Source organism: Trachemys scripta, chromosome 6, assembly GCF_013100865.1.
Source record: "Trachemys scripta elegans isolate TJP31775 chromosome 6, CAS_Tse_1.0, whole genome shotgun sequence".
Lineage (NCBI taxonomy): Eukaryota > Metazoa > Chordata > Testudines > Emydidae > Trachemys > Trachemys scripta.
The window spans coordinates 79,813,268-79,825,384 of record NC_048303.1 but is presented as its reverse complement, the minus strand read 5'-3'; positions in this window follow the sequence as shown (position 1 = coordinate 79,825,384).

Sequence of the window (12,117 nt, the reverse complement as noted above, 5' to 3'; positions counted from 1 at the left end):
CTGGCCTTGTGCCCATCCCTCCAATGAATGATGCCTGTGAATATGCCGCTGTGGAGCACTGGTTCTGCAGGGTGCAGGTGGTGCTAAGTACACTGGAGCAACATTTCTATGCTACGTCTGCCCCTCACAATGGGTCTGCAGGTGTTTAGTTTTCAGGCCTTGCATGCCTGCTGAAGAGGGCAAAAGATAAACTCACTGTGGCTGCACTGGCTGGTCTGATGTTTGGAATTCAATGACATTTATTTCGTGAGGTTTTGTTTTGCTTATTTTCAGCATGACTCCATGATTAATCTTAATGGGCACCAGCTGAACACAGATATGAAAGGTTTTTCCAGTAGATGTGTGTGTCACAGTAGAGATTTAACCAGATTATGGCCATTTTAATGTGCCTAGAGGAAGCAATCTGCACCGGATATAGGGTTGGTACAGATAACTTCCTACCTCCTTCCCCCACCTGCTTCCTGACAAGAAATTGTGACTCTGAGCCCCAGTGGTATTAGAGTAACCATCTCAGCAATAAGCACCCTTTCATAGCTAAGTGTCGTACTCTAGGAGCTTTATAATACAGCGAGTCAACCTGGACTTTCAGTTCCACTGGTGCAATCTGCCATAGTGTGAGAGTGGAATTTGGCCCTGTATGCTTGAATCAGACAGAGACGTGTATAGTACTTCTCCAGATTCAGCTTGGCTGTTTCTGTATTGGCATGCAGGCACAGCCTGTAATAAATAATTTTCCAGTTTACATATCTGAATTGTGATCCTGCTGTCATTGAAATCAATGGGAATTTGGCCATTCACTTCAAAGGGAGAAAGAGCAGGAGCAGGCCCTTCGTGAGCTATGACTTTCTGTGAGTTTTTTGCACATTCAAACTTCAATCACGGCTTGGAGATTTAACTGTTGAACTGCATTTCAGTGGATTTTTTTTCTAATCAGAGTCATTTGCTTTTAAGAAAACGTCCTTTTTTTTAGATGCCCATTCTTTTCAATTTATTTCATGTCCAAAATATTCCCTTGGTCGATGTGTGTGATTCTCCCCTACCCAAAAAATTAATCTTTCCTTTGGAGATGATTGATAAGTCCCTATACTGACATGCATGGGTTCTTGTCCCGGAATCCTTACTCAGGCTACATCCCTATTGAAATTATTAGGAGATTTGCCTGTATATACTTGGGCCATTAATCTTTGTACTGAAAGGGATACCATGTGTGACAAAGTGTCCATCCCACACAAACCCTGAGTGTATTAATGTGGACCAGAAGGGGCCAATTAATTTTATACGATGCAGCTGGAGCAAAGCCAGGGATTGATAAACACTAATTGCACATGAAACCCAGCTGGGGGAGGAGCTGGAATAGGGAATATAAAAGCCAGGAAGTGACAGCAGAAAGAGCTACTGGTACAAGAATATGTAGCTTAGGGCAGGAAAGAATATATAAGGAGAATAGATGAAAATGTAGTGCTTATAGGCAAAAATAAATTTACAACATTAATGATAGAATTGATTAATTGTACTTTACAGACAGGGAAGATTGAAAAAATTAAAATTATAACGAAAGCAGCAGAAAAGTATTTGCATATAGGTAATCTCTCAATAGACCGCATTCAACACAATTTTAAATGGAAGTAATAGTGTTGTTTAAACATCATGGTTCTAACAGTTTTTTGCTAGAATGCACATAGTTTAATAAGACATGGTCAGGAATTAAAGAAAACTGTTTTTGAAATGGAAGACAAACCTGACATGATATATCTACAAGAAACATGGTTAGTGAGAAAACGTAGTTTAGACTTCCAGGATATGATGAATCGGACGTGATAGAGAAATATCAAGAGGTGAAGGGCTCTGTATATTTATAAAGAGAAGGTCTTAGTTATGTTGAAATAGATGTATAGAACTTAAGTGTTGAGTACAACACTGAGATTCTTCTGCAGAATAATAGTACCTTTATACGAATTTATATTGTTTACAACCCATGTGAAAAACTAGACAATCCAGAATTGGAGGAGTTAGTTAAGGATGTCAAAGGCCCATGTATTATTTGAGGAGACCTTAATAACCTTAATGAATTGTAGGGAAGCAGGAAAACTGATGATAATGGCAAACAGTTCATTGACATGCATAAACTGGTAATGCTCAATAGTGAATCACCTACTAGCTTTAATTAGGTGGATGGATGGAACCTTTTCATGTTTAGATCTGAGAATTGCAACAAGCAATATAGCAAGTAAATACAGCTGGGAAATCTATAAAGTAAATGGAATGGGAAGTGATCACTTCTCTATGCCAATTACATATCACGGCCAAGGTAATGTTGAAAACACTGAAGGAATTCATACCTGGAGCCTTAGAAAAGCAACTGGGGACTCTTAAGAGTAAGTGTGCTGAGTATCTAAGTACCAATTGTATAAGTGATAATTTAGAGGAATTTCATGATAATATAATAAAGGGAGTTGTAGCGATAGTCAACCTAGCTATAAGCAAGATGTCAAATTGCCACAAACTCAGAAATCCAGTTTCCTCATGGAATTAATATCGTAAAGAAAGAAATAAGGTATACAAACAATCAAAAAGTACAATGAATAGCAAGGACTTAATGAGCTATAAAAATGTAAAGCAGTGGCACAAAGAATTATTAAAAAGGCAAAGAAACAGTTGGAGGAAATATTGTGGAAAATGGACAAAGATTTCAACACTTCATATATATATATAAACAAGTTAAAAGAATAAAATGGCATATGGAGTTAAAACAAATTTATATCTGGTCTTATAGTAAATGATAAAGTTGAAAACTCTAACTTAGGAAAAGCAGACATTTTAGCAAGAGTTTCAAAAAGATAGTAGTGACACAAATCAAAGTAAAGAGTTTTGTGAACAAAAAAAGTATGTTTGCTGAAGAAAACTGAGCTCCTACAGGGCTGGATAGAATATAAGATGATGTACTGAATGAAAATTTCAGCATACAGGAACTCAGAAAGGCTATAGACAAAAGTAAAAATACAGCCTGAGGTAAAGAGAGCATATGTAATGCAATGCTTAAGCACCTACCGGCATTTTAATGAAATTATATAATAAAATGTAGGGAAAAGCATACTACTCACAGTATGGAAGCAAGCAGTGGATATACCAATAGGAAAACCTGGCAAATTATGTGCAAGACTTGATGCATATAGACCTATTACCCTCACACAATGTGTGGGCAAAATTATGGAAAGAATCATAAATGAGAGATAAGTAGCATAGTAGGAAAAAATGAAATTATAAACTGTGTACAAAATGGTTTCAGGAAAGAAGATGCACAGTTGATTATATTGTAAGAGTAGAAAGAGAAATACAAAAAGCCATGAGGAACAGAGAGTTTGATAGCTATCTTTTTGGATTTTGCAAAAGCGTATATGTCATCGTATGGAAGGAAGGCTTGCTGTACAAACTATCTGCAACTACAATAAAAGGAAGAATGTTCTGGTGTGTAAGAGACTTCTGGAGTGATAGAACCATAGAAGACTGGGTGGGGGCAATATTGTCTAGTATTTATAAACTTACCAATGGCACTCCAGGGGGGAGTGTTATCAGCCCAATCCTGTTTAACATGATTAATGGTGCCCCAGAGAACATACAGGCAGGAACAGGTATTACCCCATTGCAGATGACTGGTATGCAGGTTAATGAGGCACTCAGCGGGAATTCAGAATGGGAAAATACTCAGGGATTGAAATTCTCATTGACTAAAACAAAAGGAATTATCTTCACAAAAAGGAAGATTGGGAAAGAAAACCACTTATATCTTTATACAGAAAAAAGGCAGGTAGTTCAAAATTTTGCATTCTTAGGAATTGTGTTTGATAACAAACTACCTTGGAAGGGTCATATAGATAATATCAAGACTAAATGTAAAGATAGGATGAATCTGCTTAAAAGTATTGTAGGAAGAATTGGAGTGCACATAAGAACATGTTGCTGATGCTGTATAGGACATCAATAAGACTAGCTATAAATTATGGATGCCAAGTCTTTAATTCAGCTTCTAAATCAACACTTAAAAAATCAGAGCCAATCCAAGCCCAAACTCTGCAAATCGCATGCGGAATAAGTATTATGACACCATTTTGTGTGCTGCAGGTAGCAACTGGAGAAATGGCTATAAATTTAAGGATGAAAGTGTTAGATTTAACCTTTTGGGCTATGGTTAATAGAAACAGTGAAGACAAGAGCACTAAATGAATATACAAGGATTGCTGGGAATTAAGTAAACAAGAAGTAACTGGGTGCCACGAACTCCTGCATGCTATCGGAGTCAACAGGTGGGTAAAATACTTGGGTGAAAATGAAGGACTGGAAGAAATTAAAATCTTTAGTAATGGAAAATCAAACTACAGCTAGACAGTTGTCTCTCTAGTTGTGGATTTGGAATTATGTGATTAAACAAAGGGAAGAGCAGGACCGTCAAATATGATTAAGATTTATGAGCTTATACATGGCAAATGAGGTCAGCATTGTCAAAACTATACTGATGGCTCTAGAGGTGATGACATAAGTAGAGTGGGAACGGCTTTTCGTATCCTTGAATTTGGAATTGAGAGATCTATGAAGCTATCTAATTTTGTGGTCATTATGACAGCTGAATTGATGGGCATACCATTGGCACTGACCTGGATAAGGTATGTCCAACTGTGACTGCTATCCTATCTGACTCTTTATCAGGTATAACGGTAATCAGAAAGGGAGCCTCAGAAAGCCAGAATGACTTAATCAATGAAATACTGTTCTTAACTATGGAGATAGTACAATTAGGTGTACATATAGTAACAGTGTGGATTCCGGCGCATGTCAGGATACAGGGCAATGAAATGGCAGATGCAAAAAATGCCTTAAAAAATGAGGGTGCTGATATAGAGATCCTTCTGAGTAAATAGAACTTAAGAAGAAATGGCAAGAACTTTGGAGCAAGTTTCTATGAATTATGTCCTAAATTGGAGGATAATGGTATACTTAATAGATGTGAGAAAGGAAGTGAAGTAACTATATTTAGAGTGCTAATAAGACACTGTGACCTGAACAGTTACTTATATTTACTAAATAAGCACAAAGACAGGTTGCGTGACACATGAAAAGTCCAAGAAAGAGTTGAGCAGCTGCTGTGGCAATGAAGGGAGCAAGATTCTGTATGAAAAATGGAGATGCCTTACAGTGAAAGTGTATAGCCTGAAAATATTGATGAGAGTACTGGGAAGGTGGGATCACATTTAAAAAGCATTACTTTGCTTTTTTAAGGATCCAGGACTGCATCAGAGGATATCGACTTTTACAGATGCAAAAATTGCAGTAGGTGGTGGTCATAGCATCACAGGCTGAGGCTGCTGTGCCATCATATGATAGGAAAAGAAAAAGAAGAGGCTGCAGGAGGACGTCTGCAGTTACGCCATAAAGGGAAAAGGTGTTGGCTAGACCAAGGAGTTATAGTCAGGAGGAGAGTAAGCCCTGGGGCCTTGCCTTGGATTAGGGAGTCTTATAAGAGAGCTAGAGCAGTGAATCAGCCAGGGGAATGGAAGAAGCTCTGAGGGTAAACCCAGTGATAGGCAAAAAGAGAGAGGTGGGGTAGGAAGGAGCTCAGGCAACAGCAACAGGATCTGAGACTGAGCATACCTAGCTTCCTAGTCATAGGGTCCCAGGGCTGGAACCTGGAATAGCAGGAGGGCCTGGGTTGCCCTACCAGCAACAGTAAAAGTGGCACGGGACCTGGAGACATGCAATGGAAGACCATCTGAGGAAGCATCCGGACAGGTTGTCCAATGGGACTTTATTATCATGGAAGGGTGGGACTTTATAGTGACTTGGCCAGAGAGTCAAGTCATGAAGAGGGAGTGTCCCAATTCATGGACAGAGAAAAGGGCCACAACATGAGCAACCAATGGTTGGGGGGCACCAGATGAGGTGAGAGCTAATTTTCAGACCAAGACACAAGAAGGCACACCTGCAGTGAGTGGAACACCTGCATACTATGTGATAACATTTATCTATTGGGTCCTTGCAGGGGAGAAAGGAGTCACAATGGGCCAAATTCTGCTCTCAATCATACTCATGCGGTCCCACTGAGTTCGGGGGAGGTTGCTGAGGTGTCTAGGAGGACAGAACTTGCTCAGTGTTTGTAAAGAACATTCAGAATCTCAGGCACACATCACCACATAATAATTAAAAATACTTCATTAGTATAAATGTCCTACTGCAAATGTCACAAACCTAAATCCTGGTCAGCAGCGTACAAGCTGGTAGTTGGAGGGTAGGAATTCTCCCTCTAGTTTGTGGTGCAGACTGGACTGGTCTGAACAGCTCCACATGCTCTTTGTGTGGACGGGGAAGACCAGGTCTGCACAGCTGCAAAGAGAACCTGTGTGGTCAGTGTCTGGATTTGCTCCTTAATGCCTAACCTAAAGCCTTTTTTTAAATTTACTAAGACTACGGGAATGGTGAAGGGAACAGCTGCCTTCTTCAATCTAGTGCACAGTGTTTTGTTTTTAAAATTCATGCTTCATATAATACTGACCTAGTTCTGTTCTTCATTTTAAAGAATACCCCAAAAGGCACCAAGCAATATTGCTGTGAAATTTTAAAATATGTACATGTACATCTCATTCATTTCCAATTGACAGGGAGGCTTTAGGAGGCAGAGACACAAAGCCCTGGGAGAATCTTACTATTAAAAGCCTCAGTCACAGAGGAAAGTCTTACGCAATCTGTGTGATCACTGTGCTGCTGAAAGCATAAACATTGTACTCCTGATTTAGAGAGAGAACTCAGGGAACAAGTGACCTGCTTAGAAAAATGTGGGCTGTCTAAAGCCTGTGCACACATTTAGAGAGTCAAACATGCAAGGTCCTGATAAAAGAGAGAGCTTCTTGGTCAACACTGAATCCATGTTACGTGTACGCAATGTAAAAATGAGCATATCTCCAGCTGGCTCTTGGGATCACAGTAGATAGAGCTTGAAAACACCCATTAAATCATTTGTCCGCCTAGTAAGGCAGGACAAAATTCCCACATAGAAGAGGCATCAGATATCAAATTTTACACTCAGTTTTGTCTTGGGTGAGTGCATGAGGGAGAAGAATAGGGTACAGAAAGCTACACCGCCCTCACCAGCTCTATGCTGCTAGTCCAACTCCGCAGGAGCTGACAGAATTGCCATTGGTGCTCGGAGCACTAGTAAATACACCGAGCAATACTCCACTGGGGCCTGATTTAAATCCCATTGAAGTCAATAGAAATGCTTTGAATCAGTCCCATGAGTTCCTAAGCAGGCTTCATTTTCTCCCCAATTCATTCCTGCTGATATCCAGTACCAGACTTTGGGGAGTGTGTACATTGTTCATTATTACTATTGCTGTTTTACTTTATTATGTATCTGTATAGCTCACACAGAGCGTTAGACCCTTCACAGACAAGTAGGAAGACTGTAGCCCCCGATTCTCTGGTCTGGCTAATCTGCCTTTGGCCCAGGCCCTAAGCAGATGTTGGGATTTTATGGCCCCTTTTTGGCTTGCCAGTTTTGGGGCTGGCCCATGTGCAAGAAATCAGTATCTGCCATTTGTAAGGCATCTTTTTAATGTCCATTTTATATTTGCACTTGCTGTGATTTATGGAACACAAAAGCCACTTAGAGCTTAGTACTCTAAATCTCGAAAATAAAATTATTAAGCAGATTATTAGCCATGTCTGCTGCTGCCTTCTGCTGATACGGTGGCGTGAAGCTGCTGCAACCCTACTAAATCCAGTCTCTGGTAACATAGGGCTGTCATAGCTTCTCTTACACTCCCCCTCCCCAACCTTGACCATTGTAAGGAACATGCCTGAAGAAAAGAAGGCATCTCCAGGCCAACTCTGCGCTCCAGTGGTCAATAGCTTTTGGAAAGATCTTTGGGGGCTTTGGGTAGCCATCTACTGTAGAACAGTCCTGAGGCTGCCTTACTTTATACCATGGATCAGAGGCACAAGAATTGGGGAGGGGGTGTGTAAAGATGGCTTTAATGCTACCTCTTTTCCCCCTGCTCTGGTCTGAGTGAAACTTGAACCAAAGCCGAGAAGCTGGCCCAAGGCAGGTAATAGTTTTAGGATGCTAAGAAATAACTACAGAGATTGACTTTCCAGAAACATTTACTAGTGTTTCCTTCAGATATATTTCAACCTTCTCCATTGGATGTGCAGGAGGTTGGAAAGAAGAATGCTTACCCAGGATAGCAGGGTGTCTCTGCTGCTGGTCTGTAGTGAAGGAAGATTCTCTGCAAACCTGCACCTTCTGCAGTCATTTATGCAAGTACATGGTGAGTGCAACGTGGCCATAAAATGCTATCAAATCATATATTGTGTTGGTGTAAGTGACTGCACAAAGTGTATTGGCAGAAACTGAGCCCCAGGATTTTTTTTTTAAAATGTAGCTGCACCTACTGAACAGAGATCTATTTCTAGGAGGTTGGAAGACTAGGGGTGAGTAAGAAATCAGCAATGTGCTAATGCACGTGTGATCTGAAGAACTGTAGATGGGGTTGGTGCATGACCTGAGTAGAAGTTGACTTCTAATCCTTGCCTTATATCAGTTTTCCCATCTGTAAAACATGGATAATACCTGCTTTACAGGATTGTTTAGTCTGATCCTGCAAGGTGCTGAGTTATCTCAACTTTTTCTTAGGTGAACATGAATTGAGGGACACACTTAGGCAACGTCCAGCATTTTGTCAATAGGCAAGGAGTTTGTACTTTCTTTTTATTGTTTATACAGTGCTTTGAACATGTAAAGCACTATGTAAGTGCGGATTATTAAGCCACTACTACTTCTACTTTAAAAAATGTCATTTTCCAAAATGTATTACTTTTAACTCAGATCAGACTGCATTATAATATATTAAAATGCATTAGAACTGTGGATTGCTTATTACTGAAATACATTACACTACATCAGAGGTATTAAACCAGTCTGATTACAAATTCATACTTGGGTGCGTATCAAGCATTATAACAAGGCACTTGAAAAATATATAAAAATGCCATAGAATAATGGACCAAATTCATCTTAGGTATAACTCAGGGGAGCTAGATTCAGTTCTCATTTGCATTAGCATTTACTCCAGAATAACTATTGACTGGAGTTCCAGGGATAGATTTTATCTAGTGTGTTTTATATGCAGTATAATAACCTGAATGACAACCAGATACTTATCGAAATGCCAATGTCTCTTTGGAAGATATAGACAGACATCATCTCTGTCAGAGAAATGACACATTAATTCATCATTGATAAGCTTTTAAAAACTATTACTAATAAACATACAAGCTCTTTAATTCACCAACTATGCAACAACCGATTCTAACTCCCTTTCACTGAACAGTATCTTACTCTGCAAATAGTCCCATTGAAGTCAGAGGGTGTGCTCATGGAAGAAAGTACCACTCAACGTGAATAGGGTTGTCAGAACCTGGTCCTAAATAAGTAGACTTACACATGGCATATTACCAACAGGTACATTTTCAAAACAAAGAGGGAGTTAGTAGATCAGAGGGCTTAAAGGATCAAATTCAAAATATCTGAGAATTTTCTCCTCCTGATCCAAATCTCATTGAAGTAAATGGAAAGACTCCCTTTGATTTCAGTGGGCTTTTGATCAGGAGGAGAAAATTCTGTTACTTTATACTACTCGCGCTACTTGCCCAGACCTGTAATATGACATTTGTGTTGCAGTTGTGACTGGTATGAATTGATGAAGACTAGTAATTGGAGAACTTGTTGGTTGACTGTTTCATTGACTGTGCTGGGCAGAACCAAAAACCTCCAAATTTTGGAGTGGATCATATATGACCCTTGAGGAAATGGGCAGGCACAAGGAGCATTTTTATCACTAATCTCCCACACAAGAGCTGGCCAGAATCACAGGGCCTGATTCTGCACCATTGAGGGTTACGGGAGCTTTGCTATTGAGTACAGTGGAAGCAGGATTAGGGCTATCATCCACTCTCGAGTGTAGGGACTGCTCCCTGCTTGTACCTCTGGGGCATTAGATACCACAAAGGTGATGATGAAGAGACAGAGCCATGGCTCAGTCCCCACTACCCTGGTCTGCAGAGCTGGCCAAATGCACAAGGGAGAGCCTGCTGCTTCACTGAAGAGATGTGGCAGTGGGAATACTCCCCTTGTGATAACTGTGCCTCCCTGTAGCCCAGTGTCTCCTAGTGCCCTTGCTGGGATGCTGAGGCTTTGCACAACCATCATCACAGGGTAATAGCTAAAATCACAATAGAACCCTTTAGGTATAGATGTAAGAGAATCAGCAGTTGGAGTTCTGTTTTGGTAAAACCCACATATTGTCTTTATTCCTAACCCTCAGTCAAATTTGTGACAATACAGAAATAAAATAAGGTATTTCTTGCTGAGCTTTGTATCCATTACATTTTACTGTGAAGTGAAGAGAAGTTTCTGAATAGAGTGTACTGCCATTTTTTTAACATACAGATTTCAGAACTTATAATAAACAGTAACCAAGCCATATTATAAAGCAGCTCATTTTGTAAGGAGCCCACAAAGAATTGGTTTGTGTTCCTTTCATCGCCCGAGGTCTGCATTATTAAAGAAAGAAAGAAGATTGTTTGATATTAGTAGATTATTAGAAAGAGGCCATTTAAATTTGCTTACTTTGCTATAAGACCTGAACTTCACTACTGTTTTACACAGTGACTCACCATAACTATAAGGATATTGTAAATATCTGATCCATTAGGAGCCCTCTTTTACCAGTATTTCTTAATTTATACAATCACTCATGCATTCGGCAGTGGATGATATTTTGAGAACAGTATAATAGAATAGGACCAGGAGCAGGCTCCTAATTTGCAAACCAAATATTCTACATGAAAAGGCTTGTGCAGCACTCAGCAATTTATAAAGCATAATCACCCAGTCAGGCAAAAGTCTGAGAGAAGCCACACCAGTGGACTTTACAGCTGGAAGGTTAATTAACTTGAGGCCTGATCCAGGAAACACGTGGATAATATCAAGCATATAAGTAGTTCCACTGGGCTTAATGAGACTACTTGTGTGAGCAAATCTATGTGCATAAGTGTATTTGTGCATAAGGTGTTAGATGTTGGTAGAAAATAGGAGAAGCAAATTTCAGAGTTGAAGGTTCTAAAATTGCTCTGTCCCTCAATATTTAAGGACTGTGAGTAAAAGCAGTCCCTCTAGCTACAAATGTCATGACACACATTGGGAGAGACTGAGAGGTTCTCTCTCAGGTAGTCAGGAAACAAACTATATATATATAGTTTTTTAACAATCAGTGTGAACTCCTTCTATTCCACCTGAAAACAATGAGAGATTAGTGCAGTCTTCAGAGAACTGCTGTAATATAGTCTCTTTATCTCCCACCTCCAAGAAAGTGGGCAGCTGCATTCTAGAGCAGTTGTAACTTCCAGATGGTTTTCAAGGACAGCTCCACAAAGAACATGAGGCAATAACCCAGTTTAGAGGTCACAAAGACAAGGTCTAGGTCAAACAGATAAATAGTTATTACTTTACAGGATGCAGTTAAAAATGAGCTTTCATCCACCGGTGCCACCTGGGAATTAGGAGCAATACTGGATCCAAAACCATACTTTGCTATATTTTATTTTTTACTTTATTATTTGAATAGTACCAGAAGTGTACTGATCAATACACATTCAAGTATGCTTAGAATTCATACAAACTGAAATAGAAAGCATATAAATATGTACTCTGTCTTCTTACTGTACCACATTTCCAATACAATGTAATAAAATGCAAATCACCATTCATTAAATACTCATTTGTTAGTAACATGATTACTTGTTGTATGGCTTTGTTTTATTGCTATTGTATAGTTTTCTGTCTCTTTAAAACTGCATTTTAGTGGATGCTTCATTCAGCTGATATACTCCAGTGATTGTTCCTGTGGACTTATAGATTCAGCTCAGCAACTCAGGCTAGGTCTACACTACCTGCCTGAATCGGCGGGTAGAAATCGACCTCTTGGGGATCGATTTATCGCGTCCCATCGGGACGCGACAATCGATCCCCGAATCGGCGCTCTTACTCCACCAGCGGAGGTGGGAGTAAGC